The sequence below is a fragment of the Euprymna scolopes genome, chromosome 17 (assembly GCF_053919585.1).
Source record: "Euprymna scolopes isolate OS-2025 chromosome 17, ASM5391958v1, whole genome shotgun sequence".
In the NCBI taxonomy this organism is placed as follows: domain Eukaryota; kingdom Metazoa; phylum Mollusca; class Cephalopoda; order Sepiida; family Sepiolidae; genus Euprymna; species Euprymna scolopes.
Genome location: NC_136498.1, coordinates 92,376,439 through 92,404,433, shown reverse-complemented (window position 1 = coordinate 92,404,433; position 27,995 = coordinate 92,376,439). Strand labels below are relative to the sequence as shown.

Sequence of the window (27,995 nt, the reverse complement as noted above, 5' to 3'; positions counted from 1 at the left end):
GATTATGCATGCGTAACGTAATAGCTATTGGTTCGTATTTTAATTTTTAGCTCTACAGCAAACATGTATTCATAGCTCAAGCATTAACATCAAAGGAAAAAGTAAATCGTAAATAAACATTCTCGATGATGATGCACGAGTCATTTGTTTTTAAACTTTAAAACTCATTACTATATATTAGGTCCAATATAATATAATAATAAATAATCATTACTATATATTAGGTCCAATATAATATAATAATAAATAATTATTGCTATATATTAGGTCCAATATAATATAATAATAAATAATTATTGCTATATATTAGGTCCAATATAATATAATAATAAATAATTATTGCTATATATTAGGTCCAATATAATATAATAATAAATAATCATTACTATATATTAGGTCCAATATAATATAATAATAAATAATCATTACTATATATTAGGTCCAATATAATATAATAATAAATAATCATTGCTATATATTAGGTCCAATATAATATAATAATAAATACGAAATCTACATTAATCAAAATGTATTGAAGTGTATTTTATGACCGGGCAATGCCAGTCGGCCGTTAGCATATCGTCCGACTGGTGTTAATTGTGACACCCTGCACTGAAGATTCCCGAAAGGATGAAACACTAGTGTCTGTAGGTATTTAATTATTATAGTAAAAAATAATTATGACAGTCCCTTTAAGAAATTCGTTTCTTATCGTTGAGCACTTTCAGTTGAATTGATGTCGGTCAATTTATCTCTTATGCATAGATCATCGTATAACGATGACTGAGGTAAAGAACATTTAAAAACCAAAATGTTTAAATTCAACGTTATTTCACGCGGTTAATGGGGTGAAGTTGAATTTAAGAATTTTAGCCAGATAGACACGGATTTCTAGTATATGGAAAGAGAGAGAGAGAGAGAGAGAGAGAGAGAGAGAGAGAGAGAGAGAGAGAGAGAGAGAGAGAGAGATGAAGAGGGGTAGATTATGCTGAATTGAAGAAAGGGGATTACAAATGAAACAGGTGGGTAGTTATTACTATTGAGTCTTCCGGTTGTTGTGATGTCATATTGAATTTTACACGTTATGGATTTACGCGGATCGGTGGGGAGCCTTGTTCGAAGCAACTAAGATGCGTCCTATTAAGGTAAGCCAACGTTACGTCCAATTTAAGTGAATTGCTTATTTACATGCATTTGCTTTAAAGGTCTTTAAAGAATTGAGTAATTCAAATTAAATTAAAAATTAAAGTACAAAAATTTGTCCGGCATAGATCGAATAGGTATAAAATTATAAAATATGCATGTAGGTAGATATAGGTGGTATTAGTAGAAATAGTAGTAATAAAAATTAAATATATATATGATATAAAATAAAAATATTATTAATAATAATAATAATAGTAACAGAGAGCGATACTATTAATAGAATGATAAAGATAAAAATAATAGTAAAAATGAAAATTGGGTGAATATATATATATATATGTGTGTGTATATATGTGTGTATATATGTGTATATATATGTGTATATATATGTATATATATATGTATATATATATACATACATAAACATACAAATACATGCATATATAGAAATAGAGATGGGATATACATAAATATAAATATAATTTACTAGTTGAATTTAGTGCCAAATGCAACACATGTACATACATTGTATACAGAAGCAAACACATATATGCATACAAACACACATACACACACATATATATATATATACAAGCATATACATATGCATACATATACACATACATATACAAACATATGCATACACATACAGAAATATCAATATACATATATACAAATCTAAAAAAATAAAAATATAAAATATATATATATATATAAATAAATAAATATATTAAAAAAGGGTGGTAAGATAAACGTGGGATATGTAAGTATAATTAATTAGGTGAGTTTAGTGCCAAATGTATCACATATATCCATGTGTACACAAGTACATATATGTAGGTATACATAAATATATATCCGTACATTCATATACCCAAGTATACGCAAATACACGCATACACATACATAAATACATATACATGTATACAAACACGCATATACAAGTGCATACACACATATACGCACCTACATATGGATACACATATATATGACCCATGCATACACACACCTATACATATGCAAATAAATACATACATAATTACATATAAATACAAACATATACATAAATATAAATAAATAAATATATACTATATATATTAAGTCTAAGACAGCATAGATATTGCACTCTCCCTCGATATTAGCGCACAACTACATGTATTTGGTGACTTCAATGTCCACCACAATAATTGGCTAGGATTCTCTAATCACACAGACGTAGCTGGTAGCACAACACATAGCTTCTCTATATCCCATCCCCTATCCCAGATGGTGACATTTCCGACACGTTTCCCAGACCAGCAAGATCAACATGCCTCACTTCTAGATCTCTTTCTGACAACGGTTCCCGATGATTGTACAACAAATGCCCACAGCTCACTCGGGAATGCTGACCACGCTGTGATAATGGTAGAAATCAGCCTAAATTCTCGCCCTAAAACTGAAGACCCACTACTCAAAACAACGAGGTATTACAAAAAGGCTGATTGGGAAGCCATCAGTGAAATCATCAGAGATGCCCCGTGGTAAAATATCTTTACTCTTCCAGCGGAACAATGTTCGAATGAGACCACTGAATGGTTCAAAACGGAAATTGAAGCACATGTTCCCGCACGGAAATTCTATAGCAAGCCCCACTCTCCCCAATGGTTTACTTCTGCTTGTGCAGCTGCCATTTGTCAAAGGCAGCATGCGTTCCGCAGATTCAACCGACATAAGTCCATCTGAAATAAACAGAAGTATATAGAAGCTAGAAATAATTGTAAGAGAGTGATAGAGACAGCTAAGTACTCTGATGCCACCAGAAAACGCATCGAAGCACAGAAATTAGGAACCTGGGATTTTTGGAAAATCTACAACAGCGTAGTAAATAATGGGCAGTCAACTATTCCCCCACTAACAAACAATCATGAGGTTGCTTGCACGGCAACTGACAAGGCTAATCTGCTTGCCAGTCGGTTTGCCTCAAACTCCACACTGAACTCGGTACACCACTCCCTCCCTGATTTTCCTTTGCGAATAGACGCCACACTAGACGATTTGAAAATCACCCCTTCTCAGGTACATGCTATTATAAAAAACCTAGACACCTCAAAAGCATGTGGACCAGATCTCATCCAGGCTAAAAAAATGCTCTGCCGAGGTTGCTCCAGTTCTCTCCAAACTTTACAATAAATGCCTTAACGAATCTTGCTTTCCCGACTGCTGGAAAACCGCTTCTGTGGTACCAGTCTTCAAAAATTCTGGTGAAAGAACTGACCCACTAAATTATCGCCCCATTAGCCCCCTCCCGCTTTTCGCCAAAATATTTGAGTCCTTAATTAATCAAGCCCTAGTCCAGCAACTAACAGCTGCTAAACTCCTGACTGACAAACAATATGGATTCAGGCAAGCCCATTCAACAGCAGATATCTTAACTGTAGTTTCTGAACGTATATACCGTTCATTAGAAAAAACAGGGGAGGGTAGAGCGGTAGCCCTTGATATATCTAAGGCTTTTGACAGGGTATGGCACGATGGTCTTCTAAGGAAAATTAGATCATATGGAATCACTGGAAGAATTCATAATGTAATTAAATCCTTCTTAAGTAAGAGAAAAATCCAAGTTGTCCTCGACGGTCGTACATCGAAACAATATGACATAAATGCGGGAGTACCTCAGGGGTCTATCCTTGGACCTCTATTATTCCTGATATTCATAAATGACCTCCCTGATAAAATTGTATCGGAGATGGGTATATTTGTGGATGACACCACTCTCTATAACAGATATGAGGGGAAAACAAATGAACACATATCCAAGGAAATGGCAGAAACGCTAGAGGATGACCTCCAATCTGTAGTGGAATGGGAACAAAAATGGATGGTCACATTAAATACTGCTAAGACTAAGCTTGTTTCCTTCAATAACTACAAGAAACCTTCTCTACCACCAATAGCAATGGCCAAGAACACATTGCCTGAAAGTACTTCTTTTAAACTCCTCGGCCTAACGTTTACAGGGAATATGAACTGGAATTGAGATTTGCATTGAGAGCATTGCCAAGGCTGCTGCAAGGAAGGTTGGCTCCCTCTACCGTGCTAGAAAACTACTTACGCCTGAAAGTATCATGTACCTCTATAAGGCCACCATTCGCCCATGTATGGAGTACTGTTGTCACATCTGGGCTAGTGCATCTGCTACTTGTCTCTCACACCTGAACAGGGTTCAAAAGAGAGTCGCCAACCTGATAGGTCATGAACTGTCATCTAGGCTTCAGCCTCTGTCCCATCGACGAGATGTTGCATCCCTCTGCCTGTTCTACAAATACTTTAATGGTGAATGCTCTGACGAACTGCAAACACTTGTACCTTCTCGACGTAACTACCCCCAACAAACCCGACAAGCTAGTAAGTCTAATCTCTTTACAGTAGATATCCTTAGGTGCAAGAAAACCTTTTACTCCAATAGTTTCTTCCCCAGAACTGCAGGTCTTTGGAAGTCCCTTCCGGGATTCTGCTTTCCCGACTGTACTGATATGCAGAAGTTCAAGTGTAATGTGAACAAACATCTTTCTACTCATCTCCCTTCATAATGCCCCTGCAAATTAAGTCTCTGATAGTAGCCCCCTGCTTCAAAGTGGCACTGTGCCTTGTTTGGGGTGAAAATTGAATAAAAAAATATATATATGTACACACATATACTACTACCCACATACATAAAAACACAAACATACAGAACATACAAGAGCATATAGACGTGCAAATACACGCATAAGTATAGATTTGGGGACTAATTAAGTAACCTGAAGTTGGTAAAAGAAAAATAAGTGAGTAAAGTGTATTAATAATGATGGTGTTCTGAGTATACTGGTATGAATACATAAATAAGTAGGTGAATTGGTAATATAATTAATTTATGGGGTATTTAGGAGTATTTTAGGCTATATCCCTAGCAAGTAGCGATGGAGTGTGGGTTCTAAATGCTTATATGGTTACTGGTTGGGTGGGATGATGGTCCCGGGAATGTATAATTATAGAGTTTGGGGAGAGGTCTAGGGTAGTTTTATGGAGGTTAAATATTTCACTTATGGCCATAGGTATTTAAGTTTAACTATATTATAAGATACATTATAAACTATTCCATTCCCGTATATATATATATATATATATATATATATATATATATATATATATATATATATATATATATATATATATATATATGTATATATACATACACCCATGTATATAGATGCAATATTCCCCAACAAACTGGGGAAATTGTATTGGGAATAGGTGTATAAATTTCACTCAAAAGAGCAATGGACGTAGATTACTAGGTAATTGTATGGTAAAAAGTTAAGTGGGGGTTAACATGATAATATTCGGAGGTATAGGTTGTTTTGTTGAATTTAGGGGGAGTAGGATGAAAATGTAGAGTAGGATCTAGTATAGGGAGAATGGGGTAAGAGGGTTTAGTGTGTAGATGTTATAGTAATTAGTTGTGTGGTAGATGGTAAAAACCTTGTCTGGGGAATGTTTCAGAAAGGGGCATAATTGCTAAGGAGGTGGGATTTGTAATGACGACGGTTTATGGTAGTTTCGTGTTTCCTATTAAGTAATTTATCTCCATCTTAAAAATTAAAGATAAAATGTTTTTCGTTTAGGCAAAGGAGGCATGGAGAATTTAAAGATTTACATATGCTAGATTTTTAGGATTTCCCAAGTAATGGTTGGTGTACGGTTATTTTGGATGAGATGTAGATAGTGGGAAGTTAGTGAGGTTTTGTTAGGATGGTTGGTTTTACTACTACTACTACTACTACTACTACTACTACTACTACTACTACTATCACCTATATCTACCTACATGCATATTTTGATAATTTTATACCTATTCAATCCATGCCCGGCAATCTTTTTCTTAAATTTTTTATTTAATTTAAATTACTCAATTCCTTAAAGACCTTTACAGCAAATGCATGTAAATAAGAAATTCCCTTAAATTGTTTTAGCTTACCTTGAGAGGACGCATCTTAGTTACTCCGAACAACCAATCCGCGTGTCAAATTCAATATGACATCGCAACAACAACAACCGGATGACTCATTATTGATAACTACTCACGTGTTTCATTTGTATTTCCTTTTCTTCACTTCAGCATTTACCTACCCCTCTTTCTCTCTCCACCTGCCCCTCTCCCTCTCTTCACCTACCTCTTTCCCCCTTCTCTCTCCATATACTAGAAATCCGTGTCTATCTGGCTAAAGTTTTTAAATTGAACTTCACCCCTGCTCGATGTGTTTTTTTTTTATTTAGTTATTAAATCTTAAAATTAAATGTTGTCAGATCAAAATTGAGATCCCCCCTTTTTTTTCATCGTCTTCTTCTAATATAATCTTTCCAAACCATAATAACCACTTGTTCAAATCTGACGAAGTTGCTCTGGATAGCTGATACGATTCGGTAACAGAAACATAAACAGATAAAACGGTAATAAAATGAAAAATATATATTTGCTCTGCAATAGTATTAAGCACCTTCTTCAATTTTTTTTTACTAATTACCAGTTTCGATATATATATATATATATATATATATATATATATATATATATATATATATAGTAATCCATATGCAGTACTGTTTCGCTATTTCACTGCTCATTAGTGCGGCTAGACAATTACCTCAGCCCAGGATCGAAATCCGATCGCCCAAACGACAGTCGGTGCTTCTAACCGTTGCGCTATACGGCTGCTGTTATGCGGGCAGTGAATTAACAATGTTTTGACATTGTTCGAGTACCTAAGCTCACTTTGTTTACACAAAGAACATCGCTTCATACGGTAATGGTAGTTTGTATATCACTTCCCAATATTCTCAACCTTTGATAGGAAGCATTATAGTCATCCACATACAGTAGTTTTGCTGTTTCACAGCTCATCAGTGCGGCTAGACAAGCAAGTATCTCAAGCCAAGATTGTATATATATATATATATATATATATATATATATATATATATATATATATATATATATATATATATGAAAAGAGAGAGAGAGGGGGGTAAAACCTAACTTATTTAGTTGAGGTAAAGATACCTCCAAAAGTAATGTTAGTTCTAGTTATTGAATAATAAATAAACACATAAATAAAAAAACGAAAACCAGACTGTTTCCATTGATAAATCAAAGAGGTAAATGTTGTACTTATCAAGTTTTAATGTCTGTTACACGCCATCAATTACAGTCACAAGTTATCTTATGATTATTCGGCAAATTCCAGCGACTATACGCTTCAAATCATACGGGTCGTTCGCAAGGTTTCTCCGTGTGATAACCCCTAGAAACAGGCTAGATGACGTAACATGGCGGTGATTGTAGACAATGGCATGGGAGGTGGTGCATTCGCTGACCCAATCAGCTGACCCGAACGCCATTAAAATGATGCGATTAGTAACATTATCACCCAACTTTAACAACTTTAACAACTCATGGCAAAAGGTTAAAGCAATACGTTACAAGAACCACAGTAATCTGAAAACGAACAGCAATAATAATATAAACCTAAATCGTTTTCTAATTTGATTAGAAAAAGATTTAAATGTAAATATGACGTTCAACTAAAATGTTTTTATAAAGAATAATATTTTTATCGATTAATTAGGATTCGTAAGTATTACAGCATAAATCTTTCAAGTTTGAATTATTAAATTATCTCCTTTCGTTTTGGATTGTTTTTAAAATAACAGACAAGATATCAGCTCTTCTGATACTAATAAAATTGGCTAATTTATTTAAAAAGTAAACTATTTGATCAATTTACGTGTTTTTTAGAATATAATATTTTCGTTTCGCCACGAGTTATACAAATTTTCTTTATTTTTGTCTTTTAATATAGAACGAATTCTTGACATTAAATAAATATTTTTATAGAATCACCAGTAAGCTTTTGATAATACAGAGATGCGTTCGAATTGAATGTTTCTATTATGAGCGCAAATGAACCATGATATTTGACTTTTGCATTTTAAACTTTAATTCAACTCATTATATAAAAATAATTTTATAAAATCAACAGTAGGTTCTTTACATTACAATGTATACTATAATGACTGATGGACTAAACCACTGCAGGAAGACATGAAATTTGCTCCCGGTGCACTACGGTGGGTCCCCAACTGGAGCAGGCAATCAATTAATTTGATTACAAAATTGGCAATTTCACATATTATGATGACACTGCTGAACACTCGTTGATTCTCATTCAATCCCGGGCAAAGTCGGAGCTTTCTACTAGTATATATATATATATATATATATATATATATATATATATATATATATATATATATATATATATATAATTTAAAGGAGATTAGAACAATAGTCTAAAGAGCAGAGTGTATTTTAATGTAACAGTGAAATTACTAGTTTTATCAAAATACAGGAAAGAAAAAGTGCTCGTTGTAATTTAGATATATAATAAACTCGATAGGTAAATATCCTAGAGCTAATTCAATATAAAGTAATGTGATTGATAATTTAAAATTTAGAAATCAAATTATAATTAAATCAAAAATCAGTTTCACAAGAAGGAACAACAACAAAATCAATTATCTGTACGATCGTTTCGGAAAACCGTGTTTTTATTGTGGTAGGCATCAAGTTACGGACAATAATTATTACATATAGTTTTTTAATAAACAAGGTCTCCTCAATAAGGTGAAAAGATATAGCACATATGAGTATTTTAACCATAGTTCCTGATTTCAAAAGGCGAAAAACTAAAAGATACATCTGCCTTACTTTTAATGCTAGGTTTATTTATGGTGTCTTTTAGATTTAATAAAAACCCTTTAAAATTTGCTGACGAGGAAACCTTGTTTATTAAAAAACTATATGTAATAATTATTGTCCGTAACTTGATGTCTACCACAATAAAAACACGGTTTTCCAAAACGATCGTACAGATAATTGATTTTGTTGTTGTTCCTTCTTGTGAAACTGATTTTTAATTTAATTATAATTTGATTTCTAAATTTTAAATTATCAATCACATTCCTTAATATATATATATATATATATATATATATATATATATATATATATATATATATATATATATATATATATATATATATATATATAATATAAAGCTGAACATCTGTGTGTGTGTGTCTGGTCACGAATAAGCTCCTATACGGTTGACTATTTAAAAAAAACTGATTACATATAATGATAGAAGATGTATCGAGGATCAGGAATGGGTATGTTTGATCTGGCAGAATGGTGGTTCATAAAATTGTGGGGTCTGCGTTCGCGCCTGGTCCCCAAAGTATTAAAATAAAAAAAAAAAACGTTTACAAGTGTTTTTGATATAGATGTACATAAGAATACTTTGATAAGTATGTTTCAACTTAAATAGGAATGGTATAATAAAATTGTGGGGTCTGCGTTCGCGCCTGTACTCCATGAAAATATAGCACAAACTTTAAAAAAGACTTTTGTATCTATTTGCGTAAGCATACTTTGATAATTATGTTTCAGTGTGAAGAAATATAGTATAATAAAATTATTGGGTGTTCGTTCGTGCCTGACCTCCCTAGAATGTAGATATGTCACAAAGTTTAACAAGGTTTTTTTTTTTAAATGGGTGAGGGTCCACAATAACACCTTAACTTTAATATTAATTCACGTTAGCTTTTATTTATTTTTTTGAGTTGAATCGTATTGTGTCGAATAAATTCACCTCATAAATTCACGTTCTTATTAAAGTGAAAGCAAAAAAAATAAAAAGTCGGAACTTTTGACAATATTCGGCACAAGTTTTGCATAACTCTGGTTTTTTTCCTTCTCCATTTGCAGGTGGCACTCTTTCAAAGACAGATAAATAGATAAGTAATAAAAAATAAGAACGTTACTTGTTATCGTGTCAAAAGAAGGAAAAATCCTGCTCACGTGATTACGTGTCTTTTTAAAACATTTACATAACCTTTTTATTTTTATTTATATATCTGTTTAAGCTGTTTTGTCAGTGTACTAGAAGAAATTCAGTCGATTACAACCATTTCTGCGTGTTCTTTACATTACAATAGTACAACCCTGAATACGACAGCATAATACTACACCGTTCAATACTGTAAAACGAAGCTGTTCTGCTTGAAAAGGGCGCAATTTTCTTCTTATTCATATTTATATCGATTCTTTCCTTTAAAAAACTAAAATTACGTGTTTACTTTTTTAATATCCTATTTTGCTGTTTCGGATTATTTTACTAAAGTAAGTAAAGCTTCATTATTTTTCAAAACTGTTTTTGTTTCTTTGTTTTTCGATATTTCGTCGATATTATTTAATAAGAGTGTTTAGCAGAGAAGCCAACAAACGACTACCCGAAAAAATAAATATATAAGAAATAAATGTTACCATAGTCAATAAAAGTTCAGTTCATGTTTTTTTTTGTTTTGAAATATTTTTTAATGCGCTTTACTTGAAATAATTTCAGCAAACCGAAATTAAAACGAAATTTGAGGCGATAAGTACTTAAATGAATTTTTATATAAACTACACATGCCATAATCGAATATTCCTCAAGCACAAAATAACGGAAAACATTAAAATATATTTATAAATATTCCTTACGTTGACGGAACTCCCTTAAATTGTTAACACAGAATGCTCAGGTGCCCCTCCTTCAAATTGAAAACGGGGCTCTCTATTTCAAAGTCGCTGCCATTTTGATTTTTTTAAAGCCGGTTCGTGAATTAAAAAACAATTTTTTTTTTACAAACTACTTAAAAATACAAACCAATAAACTTTTCTACTATAAAAGTAACTTTTATTGACTATGGTAACATTTATTTCTTGTATATTTATATTATTATATATATATAACATTTTCTCTTTGTAAGGAAACATCATTTTGTTGGTCACTCTTGGCTACGAATGGAAACAAAGTTGATATAAAAAATATATTTTCGCGAAAATTATCTTTACTTTCATCATATTTTGCTTAGGGTAAAATTTTTGAGCATGAAAACCTATCTCTTTACAACCCCCTCCTTTTCATAACCTATAATACTTACATCAATCACAGTCCATTTTCTGTAGGCTGTTTTTGAACCCAGTCAACGACGGGTACTTCTGCTGGTATAATATAAAGCTAAACGTCTGTGTGTGTGTCTGGTCATGAATAGGCTCCTATATGGTTGGCTATTATAGAAAACTGATCACATATAATGATAGAAGATTATCGAGGATCAGGAATGGTTATGTTTTATCTGACATAATGATGATTCATAAAAATTGTGGGGTCTGCCTACGCGCCTGGTTCACAAAGTATGGAAATAAAAAAATTAAAAATTAAAAAAAAAAGGTTTACAAGTGTTTTTGATATAGATGTACATAATAATACTTTGATAAGTATTTTTTAACTTTAATAGGGATGATATAATAAACTTGTGGGGTCTGTGATCGCGCCGGGCCTCCATAGAATAGAAATTGGCACAAACTTTAATAAAAACTTTTCAAATCTATCTGCGTAAGTATACTTTGATAATTATGTTTCAGTTTGAAGAAATATGGTATAATAAAATTATGGAGTGTTCGTTCGCGCCTGACCTCCATAGAATGGAAATATGTCACAAAGTTTAACAAGGTTTTTTAATAAAGATCCACAGAATATTGTCATAATTGTTTCAGTGTGAACAGGTATGGTATAATAAATTATGGGGTCTATCTATTTATTTTTACTTTCATCATATTTTGCTTTGGTTTTGATACCCCCAAATTCGAAGCTATCTCTTTACAAACCTTCCTTTTCATAACCTATCATACTTTCATTAATCAGAGTCCATTTTCTGTAGGCTGTTTTTAAACGAATCAACGACGGGTAATTTTCCTAGTATATATATATATATATATATATATATATATATATATATATATATATATATATATATCATGAGTCATGAGAAGATATGAGAGGTGATAGTTTATGTTAGTGTTCGTGGCGATCCCATTTAGCAATTGCTCATTTTTGTGAATTTTTTTTATAAAACAAAAATAAAGATGGCGACGTGATCATTGAATGGATCCCCCTGATATCTCATAAAGTTACTCAGACATCAGAATATCCGGCGCGTCTAAATGTACGTGTCCGGTTGCATTTGCCTCTCTAACCCGAGCATGCTCATAGAAATGAACATGCACAAAAGCAATATATTGTCGACTTTGCTTTCATGGAATACCGATATCTTTTGTGTCATGTCCGTTTCTTTGATTCCCCCTCAACCTTTCTATAAGCGTCGAGATCAGCCCAGCGTTATACCAACAAACTTGAACTTTTCCCTTTAAACGCTGTGTTCAAATTTCCCACCAGTGTCACACAGTAATTACTGGATGATGTCCAGCGTCTTCCATGTTTTGGTAACCTACTTCGGCCTCGTCTGGTTATTCAGTGTCGTCGCCTTTGGCAGGAATTCGCTCTCCAATTTTTCGCCAAATCAGAGAGACTTGGAGAATTTCACCCTGCCCTTTCCAACATTTTTTGGCCTAACCACATTTCAAGAAAGGAATTGTTATTTTGATTACGGATATTCGCTTGACGTCCATCGCTGTTTGCGAAATCGTCAGAATCTTACTTTCGGGAAAATATCTATTACATATAAACATGTCTACGCACATTTAACTCTTTTTGTACCTCACAGAATATCACGCACACACATACATAATTGTCATGCCCTATTTTGTCGGGCTAACCAGGTAGTATTAAAATTCAATTCAATTCCTTTCGCAAAAAATAAAACTAGCAGATAATGCGTTATCGGCAGCTCACGTAACTCTTGCTTCTCCTTATTTGCCCCTCAGTTCTCATTTAATTCAATGAGTGATTTTTCTGACAAAGAGAGAAGAAAAAGCTGTATTCTAGTTTGGCAGTATTTACTGTGAACAGTCGCCAGAGATGTTGGAAATTCTGTGTCTTTTGTCTATCTTTGTAGCGACGTCACTAGTAAGGGTGCTGGAGGTAAACGTTTCAACTGGGATGACGTAATCCGCCTTATAGTCAGAAACCCGAACCTTGGATTAACCACTAAGGAGGCTGTCCTATCAGCAGCTGCAAAGTAGTGGGGCTGCTGTATTGCTATTTGGTGAATGGATTCTGGATCATGCAGTAGCTTCTGGATGAGTCTCTCGATGCCACATTAGTGGGTAATTGCCACGGCTTTACCTTATCATGTGCTACAAAAGATTTCTTCGTTTCTTTTTCTCTTACTTTCCGTCTCTGCTCTGCTCTAAGCAAATCTGCCGACCTATTCCACAAATCCCAAATCTCAATAATGAAAGGTTTCCAGAATAATACTTGATTAAACCCAGATCAACTTCCAACGTAGATCCCCACTACCATCTTTCCTTCTCCAATATCAGGGGGTCTACGTTCCAACTTTTCAGAGGTTCAAACTCTATTACAGGAGACTAAACCAGACCTAGCATTCCTAAGCGAATCTGGCATTGGACCGACTACTTTCCTCGATGAGTTCGTAATCATAGGATAATCTAACTTAACCTCTAAATCCGACCCCCAAGATCGTCATGAGCATGGAGTATGTGCCTACATTAAAAACGGCTTACCATGTGGTAGGGACATTTGCAGAGAAGATCCTAACTTACCCTATATGTGCTTCCGTGTTGCACTAGCCCACACTACTGCGTTTATATTTTCACTCTATCGCCTCCATAACAGTGGAGTTACTATCTTTAAAAGCATATCTGAGAAAATTGATCACGTCCTGTCTACATATCCTTCAGCAAACATTCACGTCTGTGGAGACTTCAATGTTCACAACGTGGAATGGTTAACCCACTCAAACAAAACCGACGACGAGGGGAGGTTCTGTCACGATCTCTTCATTGCCTATGACCTCACTCAGATTGTCCACGAACCCACCCGTGTGCCCAACACTGACGGCTAGATTTTTTTTCTCACAACTTGCCCTGAGCTATGTTCATGTTCCGTTCTGTCTCCACTGGGATCTTCCGACCACTTTGCTGTATCAGTTAAGATAAAAATGAAATGGAATAGGTCCTCTGACGTACCTCTCCATCATACAGTATATCAATATTCTATGGCTGACTGGGATAGCTTCCATACATTTATATCAGATCTACCTCTGCATTCCATGTTTAAAAAGGATTTGTCCTCAATAGTAGCAGACTTGACAGAATGGTTAATTGTAGGTATAGAACGATTCATACCCTCGAAAAAGTTCCAGCAAAAACCTTACAACCAGCCGTGGTTCTCTCCAGAATGTGTTGCTGCCATTGCGCACAGAAATCACTTTTTCCATTGCTTCCAACGTAATAGATGTACTGAAACGAAAGCTGTATAGTGATAAAGAACGCAAGAGAGTTGTACGTTCAGTCCATCAAGTTCAAAGTAGCTGAGCAGCGGCTTGGTTCCCATCAGTTTTGGTAAATAGCAAACAGAATTCTGAACAGGAGCATGTGCTCTATCCTAATTATCATCAATGGACCTGAGGTAATCTCGTCAGCATCAGACAAAGCCAAGGTCTTTGCCAAGAACTTTACAGCTAATTCTACCTTTAACGACCAATGCCGTCAACCTCCAGCATTTCCTTGTGTAACTGAAAACATGCTATGCGACATACAAATATCTGTATGTGATGTTGCCAAGCTAATCAAAAACCTTGATTCCAGTAAAGCAACTGGTTCTGACGGCATTCCAATTATAGTGCTCAAAAAACTTCAACCAGAACTAGCGCCCATACTTACAAAGTTATTTAAGCGTTGTCTTAAGGGGAAATGCTTCCCAACCCCATAGAAAATCTCATCAGTATGCCCTGTATTTAAGAATTCAGGTGATCGTTCATCTCCTCCTCAGTACAGGCCAATAAGTCTCCTGTGCGCCATGAATAAGTTACTGAAATCTGTGTTAAATAGAAAAGTAGTCAACCATCTCAGCAAAAATAACCTTCTTAGTGACATGCAATATGGTTTTCGTTCTGCTAGATCTACAGCAGACGTGCTTACAGTTTTCTCTCACAGGATTAGTGAATCTCTCGATGGAGACTTCCTCTCTAGGGCAATTGCTCTTGACATATCAAAGGCATTTGATGTTTACTTCACAAGATCTCCAGCTATGGTATAGCTGGAAATGTCTTAATTATTAAATCATTTCTCTCTGGTAGGTTCATAAGAGTAGTTATTTACGGGCAGAAATCAGAAGCTCTTGGTATTAACGCTGGGCTCCCTCAGAGGTTCATCCTGGGCCCAACTCTCTTCCTGATCTACATTAATGATCTTCCAAATCACATCCTTAAATCATTCATAGACATTTATGCTGACGACACCACCATCTATAGTAGCACATCAAAGACCGTAAACGACCAAGTTCTCACTGATTCTCTCTCCTCTGATCTTGAGTGCATTGTACAATGGGGAAAGAGGTGGCTGGTTACTTTTAATGCATCTAAAACCAAGCTTCTATCCTTACATCATCAACGCTCTAATGCCCATCTGGCATCAATTGAAATGAATTGCTCTCGTCTTGGGGAGGCTTCATGTTTTGATAAGCTTCTGGGCTTGAACTTTACTCCCGATCTAAAATTGAACACATATATCAAATTCGTAGCTAAGGTTGCTGGGAAAATAGTAGGATCCTTCTACCACTCCAGTAGATATCTCACTCCTGATGCAATTCTCTACCTATATAAAAGCCAGGTACAGCCAACGATGGAGTATTATTGCCACATCTGGGCAGGAGCTGCTGAAGCAGCTTATCCTGCCTTGACAGAGTTCAAAACAGACTTCGTAGGTTAGTGGGGGATGCCCTTTTCTTTTCCCTGCAACTTGTTTCCCATAGAAGAGATGCGGCGAGGCAGTCTCTACTTTATCGTTATTTCTATGGCAGGTACTCGTCTGAGCTGTAATCTATGGTCCCCCCTTGCTAAACATTCATGAAAAACACTTGTCTAGCCAGAACCACTACCAATAGTTTCTCACACTCTTTATATGTGCCTAAACATAAATGTAGATTTCATGAGCAGAGCTTCTTTCTTAGAACTGCACGCCTGTGGATCTCTCTTCCGTTGGCCTGCTTTCCAGGTGACTACAATTTGATTGTCTTCAAGTCCAATGTAAACAGGTTCTTGATGAACCATCCCCTATGTAATCCAACTTACAAAAATCCCACTACCTATGTTAAAAACGCTATAATCACATTAACTATTGTACACCCATTAACCCTTATACTCGAGTGGCCTCCGGGCCTTGATAAGTGGTGATTCTCGCGTAAAAAAAAAGAAGAAAAACAGAGATTTGTCTAGTAATCTTTTATTCAATTAAGAATCTTACTACTCATCTACTTGACAAGCGGAAATGTACAGCTTTTATAGTTTGGGTTATCAAAGAGGAGATAATCGATATTCACAACATTTTCCCCCCACCAAATTTCTCACTGAGAGGGAAGAAAGTCCCTTAAATGTCCAGGCTCCCTATGAGCTTACAGTGGACACCTCGGCAGTCCATGATTTGAGGTCAGAGTACTCAAACAGGGAAGCTCTTCAGTGAGAGTCTGTCTGTAGGCTCTAAAATACCTCACTCTGAAATGTTTCCTCTTCAGAGGAGCAGGCCGTGCCACATCACAACAGTTTCTGGATGAACACATTTTTTAGGTGCTACTCCTTCATCTGTCAAGGATTCAGATGTTGGCCCATCCAAAGTGTCTGATGGAGCCCCAATGGAGACAGTGTCATTAGACAACGTGTCAGAAGCAATTTCAGTGCCATGATCTTCCGGAGTTGGTCTGTCCTCAAGGTCTATCCACAGTCCTGGTAGTCTCCGGCAGGTTCTAGGTCTCTAAGAGACACATTAGACTCTCTACCATCTGAATGTCATAGTAGAGTGTATTGGAGGTTCGCCTCTATGAGCTCTACCTCGTCCTCACAGTATGAACCATTCGAGTAATGCCTGGGTGACAGAGATTATGTAGCGTTCAGAGTTCGTCCCTGCTCGATTATGTACAGCATGCCCTTGACAGTGTATCAGCTGTTAAGTTCTCCTTGCTGTGTCGGTAGCTGACGTCAAAAAAAGGAACAAAATAGTTCAATTCTCATTATTTTCGCATTCTTTATTTTGCTTGTAGTCTTATAGTTGAACATAAAAACAACTAATTTTTGGTCAGTAAAAAACAAACAAAAAAACGTCGCAAGTTGTCTGGAAAATATCTCAATTTTGGGCTTTATGTACACTTGTGCCCGATATTATTCATACCCCTCGGATCTTTGAGATTTCTATAAGAATATTGCTCAAACCAGAAGGTAGACAATATTAAAGGGATTTCAAACAATAAATCAAGCATAAGCATTTAATTTAAAATCAACAAATAAATAAATTATGCAAGTTTGAAACATTATACAAAGAAAAACAATAATGGCACTAGTTCAAAATTATTCATACCTCTCTTACTAATAGTCAATAGCATGCCCTTTATTCTTAATAACTGCCTGTAACCGTTTTGGATATTTATCAACAAGGTTTTTACAAGCATCAACACTGATTTTTGACCATTCTTCAATGCAGTAGTTCTCCAAATCCCTCAAATTTCTAGGTTTCCGTTTTTTAACCTCAGTTTTCAATATGTGCCAGAGGTTTTCGATAGGGTTCAGGTCGGGACTCTGGCTAGGCCATTCCAAAACATTAATTTGATTATCCTCAAACCATTTCTTGACTATTTTGGCCGTATGTTTTGGATCATTATCCTGTTGAAGGACCCAGTTTGGTCCTAAATGGAGCTTCTCCGCATCCTCTCTAATGTTTGTCTGGAGTATCTCCAAATATTGTTCCTTCTTTATGGTTCCATCTATCTTGACCAAACTACCTGGACCACTAGCCGAAAAGGAGCCCAAAAACATTAGGCTACCACCATCATGTTTCACCGTGGGTATGGTGTTCTTTGGGTTGTAAGCTTCTCCTTTCTTCCTCCAAACGTAAGAAGCATCCATATGGCCAAACAATTCAATTTTTGTTTCGTCAGTCCACAAAATACTTGAGAAAACGGACTCTGGAGAATTCACATGGGTCATAGCAAACTTTAGACGTGCTGCAAGGTGTTTTCCGGTGTGCAATGGAGTCCTTCTTGGTCTTCTTCCTTTCAGACCATTTTCATGCAGAGTCCTTTGCAATGTTTGCCTTGATATTTTTATGCCAGAATACTCCAGATTTTCTAAAATGTCCTTAGTAGTGGTGGTTGGATTTGCATTAACACTTCTTACAATATTCCTGGTGGCTCTAGCAGACAGTTTCCTTTTCCTTCCTCTACCAATCAAGTTGTTTGTTGTGTGGTGGCTCTGGAATTTTTTGATGATGCTCTGTACTGTTGATGTAGGGACCTCAAATTTCTTGGAAATTGACTTGTAACCTAAACCATCCTTATGTGAATTCACAATTTTAGTCCTAAGATCATTACTAAGCTCTTTTTTCTTCCCCATTCTAATAATTTTTATTCTTTTATTGGTTTTCAGTTGATATCATTTTAATTTCTGAAAAATGCAAAAAACGAAATGAAATTAATCAAAGGTTGTATAAAAGCATTCAAAATAAGAATCAAACAGGAAACAAACAGTCAGAAGCTCGATTAATACTGAAAAAATAAGGGGGTATGATTATTTTTGAACATTGCAGATTTTATAAATAGCTGTATATTTCTTTTATTACAAGTATCCCGAGATTTTAAAATGACGAAAATGATCAGAAGAGGTTTATTAAGAATATGTATCAATATGGACGTAAACAATAAATTCTTACAAAGTTACACCTAATAAACTCAATTTTCAAGGAGGGGTATGAATAATATCGGGCACAAGTGTATGTAGCGTTCAGTATACCGATTGCTTCTTCGTAGGTAACGCAATCCGAGATAATTTCGTTGACTGTGTGAAACAGGTAGTTGTTAGGAGCTTAAGAAATTCAAAATGTTATAATTTTACAGTATAAGAAATTCAAACTATTATAATTTTACAATATAAGAAATTCAAAATGTTATCATTTTACAATATAAGAAATTCAAAATGTTATGATTTTACAGCATAAGAAATTCAAAATGTTATGATTTTACAGTATAAGAAATTCAAAATGTTATAATTTTACAGTATAAGAAATTCAAAATGTTATAATTTTACAGTATAAGAAATTCAAAATGTTATGATTTTACAGTATAAGAAATTCAAAATGTTATAATTTTACAGTATAAGAAATTCAAAATGTTATAATTTTACAGTATAAGAAATTCAAAATGTTATAATTTTACAGTATAAGAAATTCAAAATGTTATAACTTTACAGTTTAAGAAATTCAAAATGTTATGATTTTCCTCAAACAGGAAATCTCCCCAAAGCATTATTTTTCCCCCAAAAGCATTATTATTATTGTTTATGCCTTTCAAAGTTTTGTCAATTGCATCTAAAGCAAATGAAGGGATCATAGATGCTTCATCTAATACAATCAAATCAATATTTTTAAATAGTTTGCATGATCAGACGTGGAGTTATATTGCAAATAGAAGTTTCTGGTAGTAAGATGGATAATTTAAACAAACTGTGGATTGTTCTTCCTCTTAAGTAAAGTAGAAGCAATAGCTGTCCAAGCACCAAAACATACTCGATAGTAATTTTTTAAAAATGGTAGATTATGACATTAAACATATAAGTTTTGCCACATTCCCCTGATGCATCCACATAAAAACAGGAATATTTAGGCATTTTTCCTCTTTTCATTGTAACAGATTCAATCACAATGTCACTGATCAGGCTCTGTTCATCAGTCAGTGTGTTTATGTCTGGGTAATTTGAGACAGTTTCATGTTTCATTTGCTGCATTTCAAACAGGTCCAGGTAAACCAACTGTTAAACAATTAGTACGATTTTCAATCAAGGCTGTATTTATGGATTGCAAAGCCATATTTTCAGCCTGATCCATTGCAAATCCCTGGTGTGGCTATTCTATAAATCAAGAGAATTTGTAGGGTTTGAATAGACACATATTGCAGCAAACATGACTCGAAGTTGCGAAGGCATTTGGAATGCAATGACTTCAATCAAAGCATTTCCAAATGATTCATCATTTTGAAGAAGACCAAGTTTTAAGCATGCTTCTTTAAATGTAGGCATAAGTTCACCTTTTACAATTCGCAATTCTTCAGAGTTTTTAGCTCCAGGAACATGCAATAGCAACATCAACAAATGAAATTTTTCTACATCTCTAATGTTCACAATGTACATTCTAATAATAATATTGACATTTCTTCTTCTTGGTGTCCATGTTTTGATATGTTTATTGAATACATAATGCAGAAGACTGTCAGATTACAAATAATTCGTGCATCAATATCATGCTCATTCAGCTTAAACCATGATGTAAGAGTAGTGTCTGTGTGTACAACTTGTTGTGCATAGCCATTATGAAAGTAAACCCTATGCTGATCTTCAAGGTGAACTGCAAGTTTATACACTATTTATGGAATCTAAACTCTGATAATCGCCACATAGTGTAAGTGAAGGTGAAACATATCGACAGGCAATGTAATTATTAATTTCATCATGGATGCATTTTGTTCATTATTTGATTCTATAGTATTGCTTACCTCAACCGAAGTCATGTTACTTATAGATGTATTTAAATAAATGTTTAATAATCTGCACAGATGAACAGATTTCAACATTGATATGGGCATGCTACTTTTTTTAGCAAGTAAGCATTAAAAAATCATAGTTATTATCTAGAAGTTGGTTTCCAACTTCTACAGTAAATCCATTCATAATCACAGACGTTTCATTTCTGAACTCTTTTAGATAATGTTCTAGCCACACACCATCTTTCATACAGGAAGAAGGGTTTTTAGTGCCACAAGTCCATGAATCATAAATTTCTTAACCAGATTATTTAAAACTTGCTCATCGTTGATATATAAGGAATTTATCGATTTCACTTTTGTCCTTTGATGTATCCGCATTTCTTAAAACGACAAACATTTGTCAGTGAAATTCTATAACATAAACGTATGCCATTGGAGCACCAAAAATGTTTTTGTCCTTTCTATCACTCAAGAGTTCTGGCAATTAAATCAGGTCTATTCTCTGGGATTTCATTTTTATAAATTGTTTATAATTTCAGGGCATTTCGGATTATATGTATATGTTATTAAGATGTCAAGTTTGCCATATTTTGCCACTATTGACATTGCGTCATCAAAGTTCTCGTGCATATTGCAAGGGCTACCAGTGAATGAGGTGGGAAGTATCACTTGCACTCCTGGTTGGACATCCTGATCTATTCTTCTGTTTAAATACTCCATTAGTCCATTGTAATGATCCACATGTAATTGGGCTTCATTGTTCCGGAGATATTGCAACCTGTCACCCTCAACTTTCACATAAGCATCCACTAAGTTTTGTTGAAATAATTTTCCAGACCGATAAAATATGCTGAAACTACCCCTAAAAGAAAGACGAAAAATGTAAAATTGTTGCGTTGTGAGATGATTATAAACTCTCGTTCTATATTCGTCTGCTACATTCATCTTTCATCTCCATGTGGAAAAAAATCGGATAGCTCGTTGGGTCTAAATAACATGAGGTGTAGGATATTTTTTCAGACGGCATATTCTTTGTGTAAACTACAATGCCCCTATTTTCTGGTGGGACACCATTCTCACCAACAAATATCATAGCTATTTCATTGCAAGTGGGAAAATTGTATCTCCTTATGTCTTTACCCCTTTTGAAATGCAGCTCACATCTGAGCATTGGTTTATTGTCTGTTATAGATATTTTTTTGCTGTTATTTTTCAATTATAAATCCATGTTCTTATACAAATTTACATAAGGATTCATTTCCTGCTTAACCGCATTTGTGGTAAACATTGTCTGAGTACAACATTTAGAGTTTTGTAAAGCATTTCATCTGTATTGCTTCATTGGAGTCTATGATGCACAGTTGACCATATTGAGGGTAACCATGATGAGGATGCAAGGTTGCAGTTTTGTGATATGTTTGGCCGTGAATGCGAAAACAATATAGACCTCTCCCTGAAGGAATAGACAAGTTCACACCGAATGATGCTAAAGAAAATGCAAAGTTGTAATTTCTAATATTTCTTAAAAATGAAACAGATTCATGGTCAGTCCCTTCAAATAAACTTTGTAATTTCTCTGGATATGCTAACAATGCTGGTAAATATACGTTATCATTATGGCAACAATTTAGATTCTCATTTTTAAATCTTAACGCTCCACAGTAAACACATAATGCATTCATTTGAGCGATATCAAGTGAATCTATAACAGTGTCAGAATTACTATTCAGCCGAAGCATAAGTCGTATTTGGCGTATTCGTTGCATCGGTTGACATCTATTATTTCTCTCCATTGCACTCACGCTTTGCATTCTGTCTTGAAATATCCATTGTGTTTACTCTAATTATATTACATTGCTGTTCATTCATGTACTTCTTCTCATTTGACTTCGCTGTCTCTCCATTTCTCTGACCTGTTGTCTTGGTTGCTCCCTTTTTTTTTTTTTTTTTTTTACACAGTGATCACCACTTATCAAGGCCCGGAAGCCACTCAGGGATAAGGGTTATCCTTTGCCGATAGGTTTGCATATTTGCACGGATGTTTTCCATTCTTCGATCCAAAATAAAGTTTTTGAAAAAAGAGATGCTTTTTAGAGACTAAGGTGAATGAATTCCTCAAAATAAATACAATAGAATAATGTTATTTTGTGCAATCTGTTTTGGTTATTCAACAACAATTTTTTTTTTAAATATAGAAATTCAATGCAAAAAATACATTATTTTTTCATTTTAATATTTGTAATAATATCAACTGGAATATATATATATATATATATATATATAATAAATTTAGCAAAATAATTTATGAATTAAATTTTGCACAATAAATTCATAAATTAAGAGATGCCAATTCACTTGCATATTTTTCGTTTACCATTTAAGGTAAATTCAATATTTTTGAGGCCACACAGTAAACAAAGTTCGATTTAATTCCATTCTTAGATTTAAATATACTTTGAGAGATAGTTCAAAATTGTAAATTAAAACAAATACTTGTAAGTCAATGTTTACAAATCATGTTCGTGAATAAAACAACTTGAATATAAAATCTAAGTTAACATACGTGTACTTGAATATTTTTATGCTACAAATGGTGTAAATTGAAAATAACTCATAAATCAAAAAATATCAGAAAGAAAAATTAGCATTCTTAAATTTACATAAATTATGTGAAATGGTGCAAACCTTCAAGTTTCTTGCATCAGTTTTTGTTTAGAATTTTGATTTCATAAGTTCAAAATGTCACAAGAATCAGAATGAAATAAATTGATTTGATTTTTTTTAAAAATAGGGTTTCCTTTTCAATGAAAATCTTTTAAAAGTCACAAACACACAAACACATAACAATATTGTGAACTTACTATTTAGTACAAATATATATTTTGTATCAAGTTGTGATTCGATCAGAATGTTTAGCTGATTGTTTTAAAATTAGTTGTAAAAATTACATTTTTAGTATCGTCTGCTTTAATGAATTTTAATTTTACAATTTGAAACCTAATCACCCGTCCCAGTTCATCTGTTTTATTACAGTAAATATTCATATGGTGTAACCAATGATAATTTAATTTATTAATTTTCACACATAATTTCAATTTTTATTCATCATATAAGTTTTTTATAGATTAATTTAATTTTTTAAAAAGTAAGTTCTAAGATCACTGCTTTTTTTTCTTTTTTCTTTTTTTTTTAGTTATCAAGTAAAAAATGTACTTTGTACTTTATTAAATAATTCAAAATAAGAAAAATATTTTTGTTTTAACTTAAGTAATTTATTGTGCAGGAATTCATATAACTACGAAATATTGGGTTCCTAATTTCTGTGCTTCGATGCGTTTTCTGGTGGTTTCAGTATATTCTCTCTTAGCTGTCGCTATTTCTTTCTTACAATTATTTCTAGCTTCTTTAAACTTCTGTCTGTTTGTACTGGACTTATGTCGATTAAATCTGCGGTATACCTGTTGCCTTTGAGCAATGGCAGCTGCACAAGTAGAAGTAAACCATTGGGAAGAATGGGGGCTTGCTATAGAATTTCCGTATAGAAGATGTGCTTCAATTGCCGTTTTGAGACATTCAGTGGTCTCTTTTGCACACTATTCAGCAGGAAGAGAAAAGATGTTTCATCAAAGGGCATTTGTAATGAGATCCCTGATGGCTTCTCAGTCAACCTTCTTATAATACTTTGTTGTTTTGAGCAGTAACTCGTCAGTTTTGGGTCGAGAATTAAAGGCGATTTCTACCATCATCAAAGCGTGATCAGCGTTCCTGAATGGGCTATGACCATTCGTTACACAGTCATCGGGAACTGTGGTCAGAAATAGATTTAGAAGTGAGGCATGTTGATCTTGCTGATCTGGGAAACGTGTTGGAAACGTAACCGTCTATGATAGGGAATGAGACATAGAGAAGCTATGTGTTATGCTACCAGCTGTGGCTGTGTAAGTAGAGGATCCAAGCCAATTACTGTGGTGGACATTGAAGTCACCACATACATGTAATTGTGCACTAGTATCGAGGAAGAGTACTGTATCTATGCTGCCAGAGACTTTGTTTATTATTGTACAGTCCTGGGTCGAGGGAGAGCAGTAGAGAAAATATAAGTTACTAACATTATTTTGCATGTTAAGTTTAAAGCACATAAAGACCTTGTCGTGTGATTCTAGTTTAGTCTCTCTAGTCAAGAGAAGGGTGGTTCAAATATAGACTCCAAGTTCATGCATATGTCTGTCTGAGTCCTTACGATAAAGTGGGAGAGTACTAGGCATGTTAAAGTGGTTACATAATACATATATACATACATACATACATACATACATACATACATACATACATACATAAGTATGTGTTTGTGTGTTTGCGCTTATGTGGACAGACGCTTCTCCCTTGTTCCAATTTTCTTCATTCGAAGTTCTTAAAAATTAAGGGCCCCATCCTAGACTTGATCTCTATATGAGATACATAGAAATCGAATGTTCCATCTAAGTTTTTATCTCTCAAAAGCTGAGTTAGTAAAAGAATTGAAAACATAAATTTCCTCTTTCCAATTGACCATTTTGATATGTTATAGCATATTTTTCTCTTTGGTCTCCTATTCTTACTGGATTACACGACAAGAATTCATCTAGTCTGATGGAATATCCATATTCGTGTTGCTATTCAAGGAAACATCACTTGGAGAAGGTGTACCATTCCTTGCAAAAGTCAACGTGGGTTAGCCACACTGAGGAGATCTTATTTGGGCTACAATACTATGCGATTTTGAATATTTAGTCAGGGTTTACTTGTAGGGAAAAATATCCTTATGCTAGGTCGTCCTGACGAACCTTTGTGCAGAGAGACCATAGACACTCGAACATAGTTTCTAGTAGGCTTTAAAATTCTCTCCTATGGCATTCAAGTTGTTTTCTTATAGACGCTTGTGTATACATTAATGTCTAATAACTAGGGGTATGACAACAGCATATTTTTTGCATTGTTTTACTCTCGAGTATATATCCGACAGAGTTAGACACAATTAATTAACACAGGATCAAATCACTCTACATAAAAACATATAAGATATCAATGGATATATACTTGAGAATCAAAACAAGTAAAAGAATATGCTCTGAAGATGTTACGATTGTGAGTGTGCTGCTCCTAGGATGCAATATTGCATTTTATTATAACGCCATAATGTGTCTAAAATAGTGTTCAAAAGTTACATTAGAAAGTGGCTAATAACCTAGATATATTGAATTTGTATGTGGCGTCTGTTGCTGCAAATCTACGATACTTTTGTCTAGAGGGCAATTTCGCAGTCATCTTCTATATATATAAAAAGCAAAATATGTGCGCACATTTTTTTGTATGCCTGGCAAAGGCTTTTTTGAGGGGAGGGGGTTCTCAGAGGGGGGCACTATTTCTTAGATCTGTTTATATACCCCTAGATAATAATATTTATGATTTGCAAATGCACGTCACGTCTGGATTTATTTACATCGACTTTTACAAAATTCTTGCTATTTTAGCTTCTCTCGTGTTAGTTATGCTTTTTTGTATAAAAGCGAAACTAATCTGAAGCGGAAGTGTGGTTCCTAGCTTTCGTGCTGGGAACGTCCAGAAAGCAATAAGCTTTTGATCAATGTGGGGGAAACTCCTTATATCAGACAATTGCTATTCAATTGGACACTCCCCTTTTTATAGGGAGCTGGTTTCCCCCCCCCCCAACATCTTGGAGAACCAAACAACCAAAGCTGGGGAACGAAAACTAAAAAAAACTACCTTGCAGCAAAATTCAAGTGCGGAATTTTATTCACTCACTGACGTGATGTTTGACCTCATTTAATTCACGCACCTGTCGATTAACTTTAATTTTTAAATTAAAACGCTTTTCTGTTACTCTGCCGTCCTGGCCGAGCGAGTAACATGTCAGGATTTTTCTTTTCCACCTTCGCCTCAAGGTTCCGGGTTCGATCCTACCTACTTACCAATTTTTTTTTCTTTTACCACACGGGCGAAGCCGAGTACCTCCAAGTTGTTTTTTTGTTTTTGTTTTTCCGATTTTTTTAAAGAAGTTTACCATCTTTTTTTTTAATAATATTAACATCTTTTTTTATTTTATAATATTTAAACATCTTTTTTATTTTATAATATTTAAACATCATTTTATTTTATAATATTTAAACATCTTTTTTATTTATAATATTTAACATCTTTTTTATTTTATAATATTTAACATCTTTTTTATTTTATAATATTTAACATCTTTTTTATTTTATAATATTTAAACATCTTTTTTATTTTATAATATTTAAACAGGGTTGTTGCTTCGCCCATTTTGTTTTGATCTACCCCTCCCCCTCAAACACACACCTCCAAACACCTGGGCAACGTCGAGCACCCCCGCTCGTCTAATATATAAAAGACAAAATGGAAGTGAGCGTTTGCGTGTGTCCACGAAAAGCTTTTTTGTGCGAGGGTTCTCACGTCGGTTAGATTCGAGGAGGAGTTTTCACATACTTCCTAGATCGTAATATCTCAGATTCGCAAATGTACATAGTCTCTATCTTTTTTTTTGATCGAGTTTTAAAAAATTCCCTCATTTCGAGTGTTTGTCTTTTTCATATGAACAAAGCGAAACTAATCGAATCAAACACAACCGCCAGGTAGTATCTGTTCTGTAATTGGTCCTTTTTTTTACATGAGGGTCACCACTTATCAAGGCCTGAAACAAACAACAAACGGTAACATCAATTCCATGCATTAGTCGGACGAGGATAAAACGCAGGAAATTCTGTGTATCTTAATTGCCATATATATTTCATAAATTATATATATATATATATATATATATATATATATATATATATATATATTCAATTTAAGTTTACATAAGCAGTAATTTGTTGCTATACAGTCATGAGCATGTTTCGGTCTTCTAGTATTTAGTAACTAGAGACCTCTTTAGGCAACAACGCTGTTAGAAAGCGGAATTCTTAATGCCACGGCCAAGATGGCTTAATACGTGTGTTTTAATTCGAAAGCAACACAGATACGAACCTCCGTAAAAAGAATGAAGTAAAACAAGCTGAAATGATGTTTGAGTGGGACACCGTGTTGTTTGGCTGAAGCAATAAAGACATCCTCGTTACAACAACACCGCCAAAAACAAAATGCGAGAATGAGAGAAGCATTAGAAATTGATAGCGGAAAAGCCGTCCCTGTTGTACGCCAATCTAG

The 27,995-nt window shown here is 34.3% G+C and overlaps 1 protein-coding gene across 1 annotated transcript in view; it reads right to left on the bottom strand.

Annotated features, from left to right (window-relative positions):
* Nucleotides 1-27,995, bottom strand: part of LOC145296842 (pyrethroid hydrolase Ces2e-like) — a 1,088,672-nt gene that overhangs the window by 131,601 nt on the left and 929,076 nt on the right. The window lies entirely within an intron of this gene.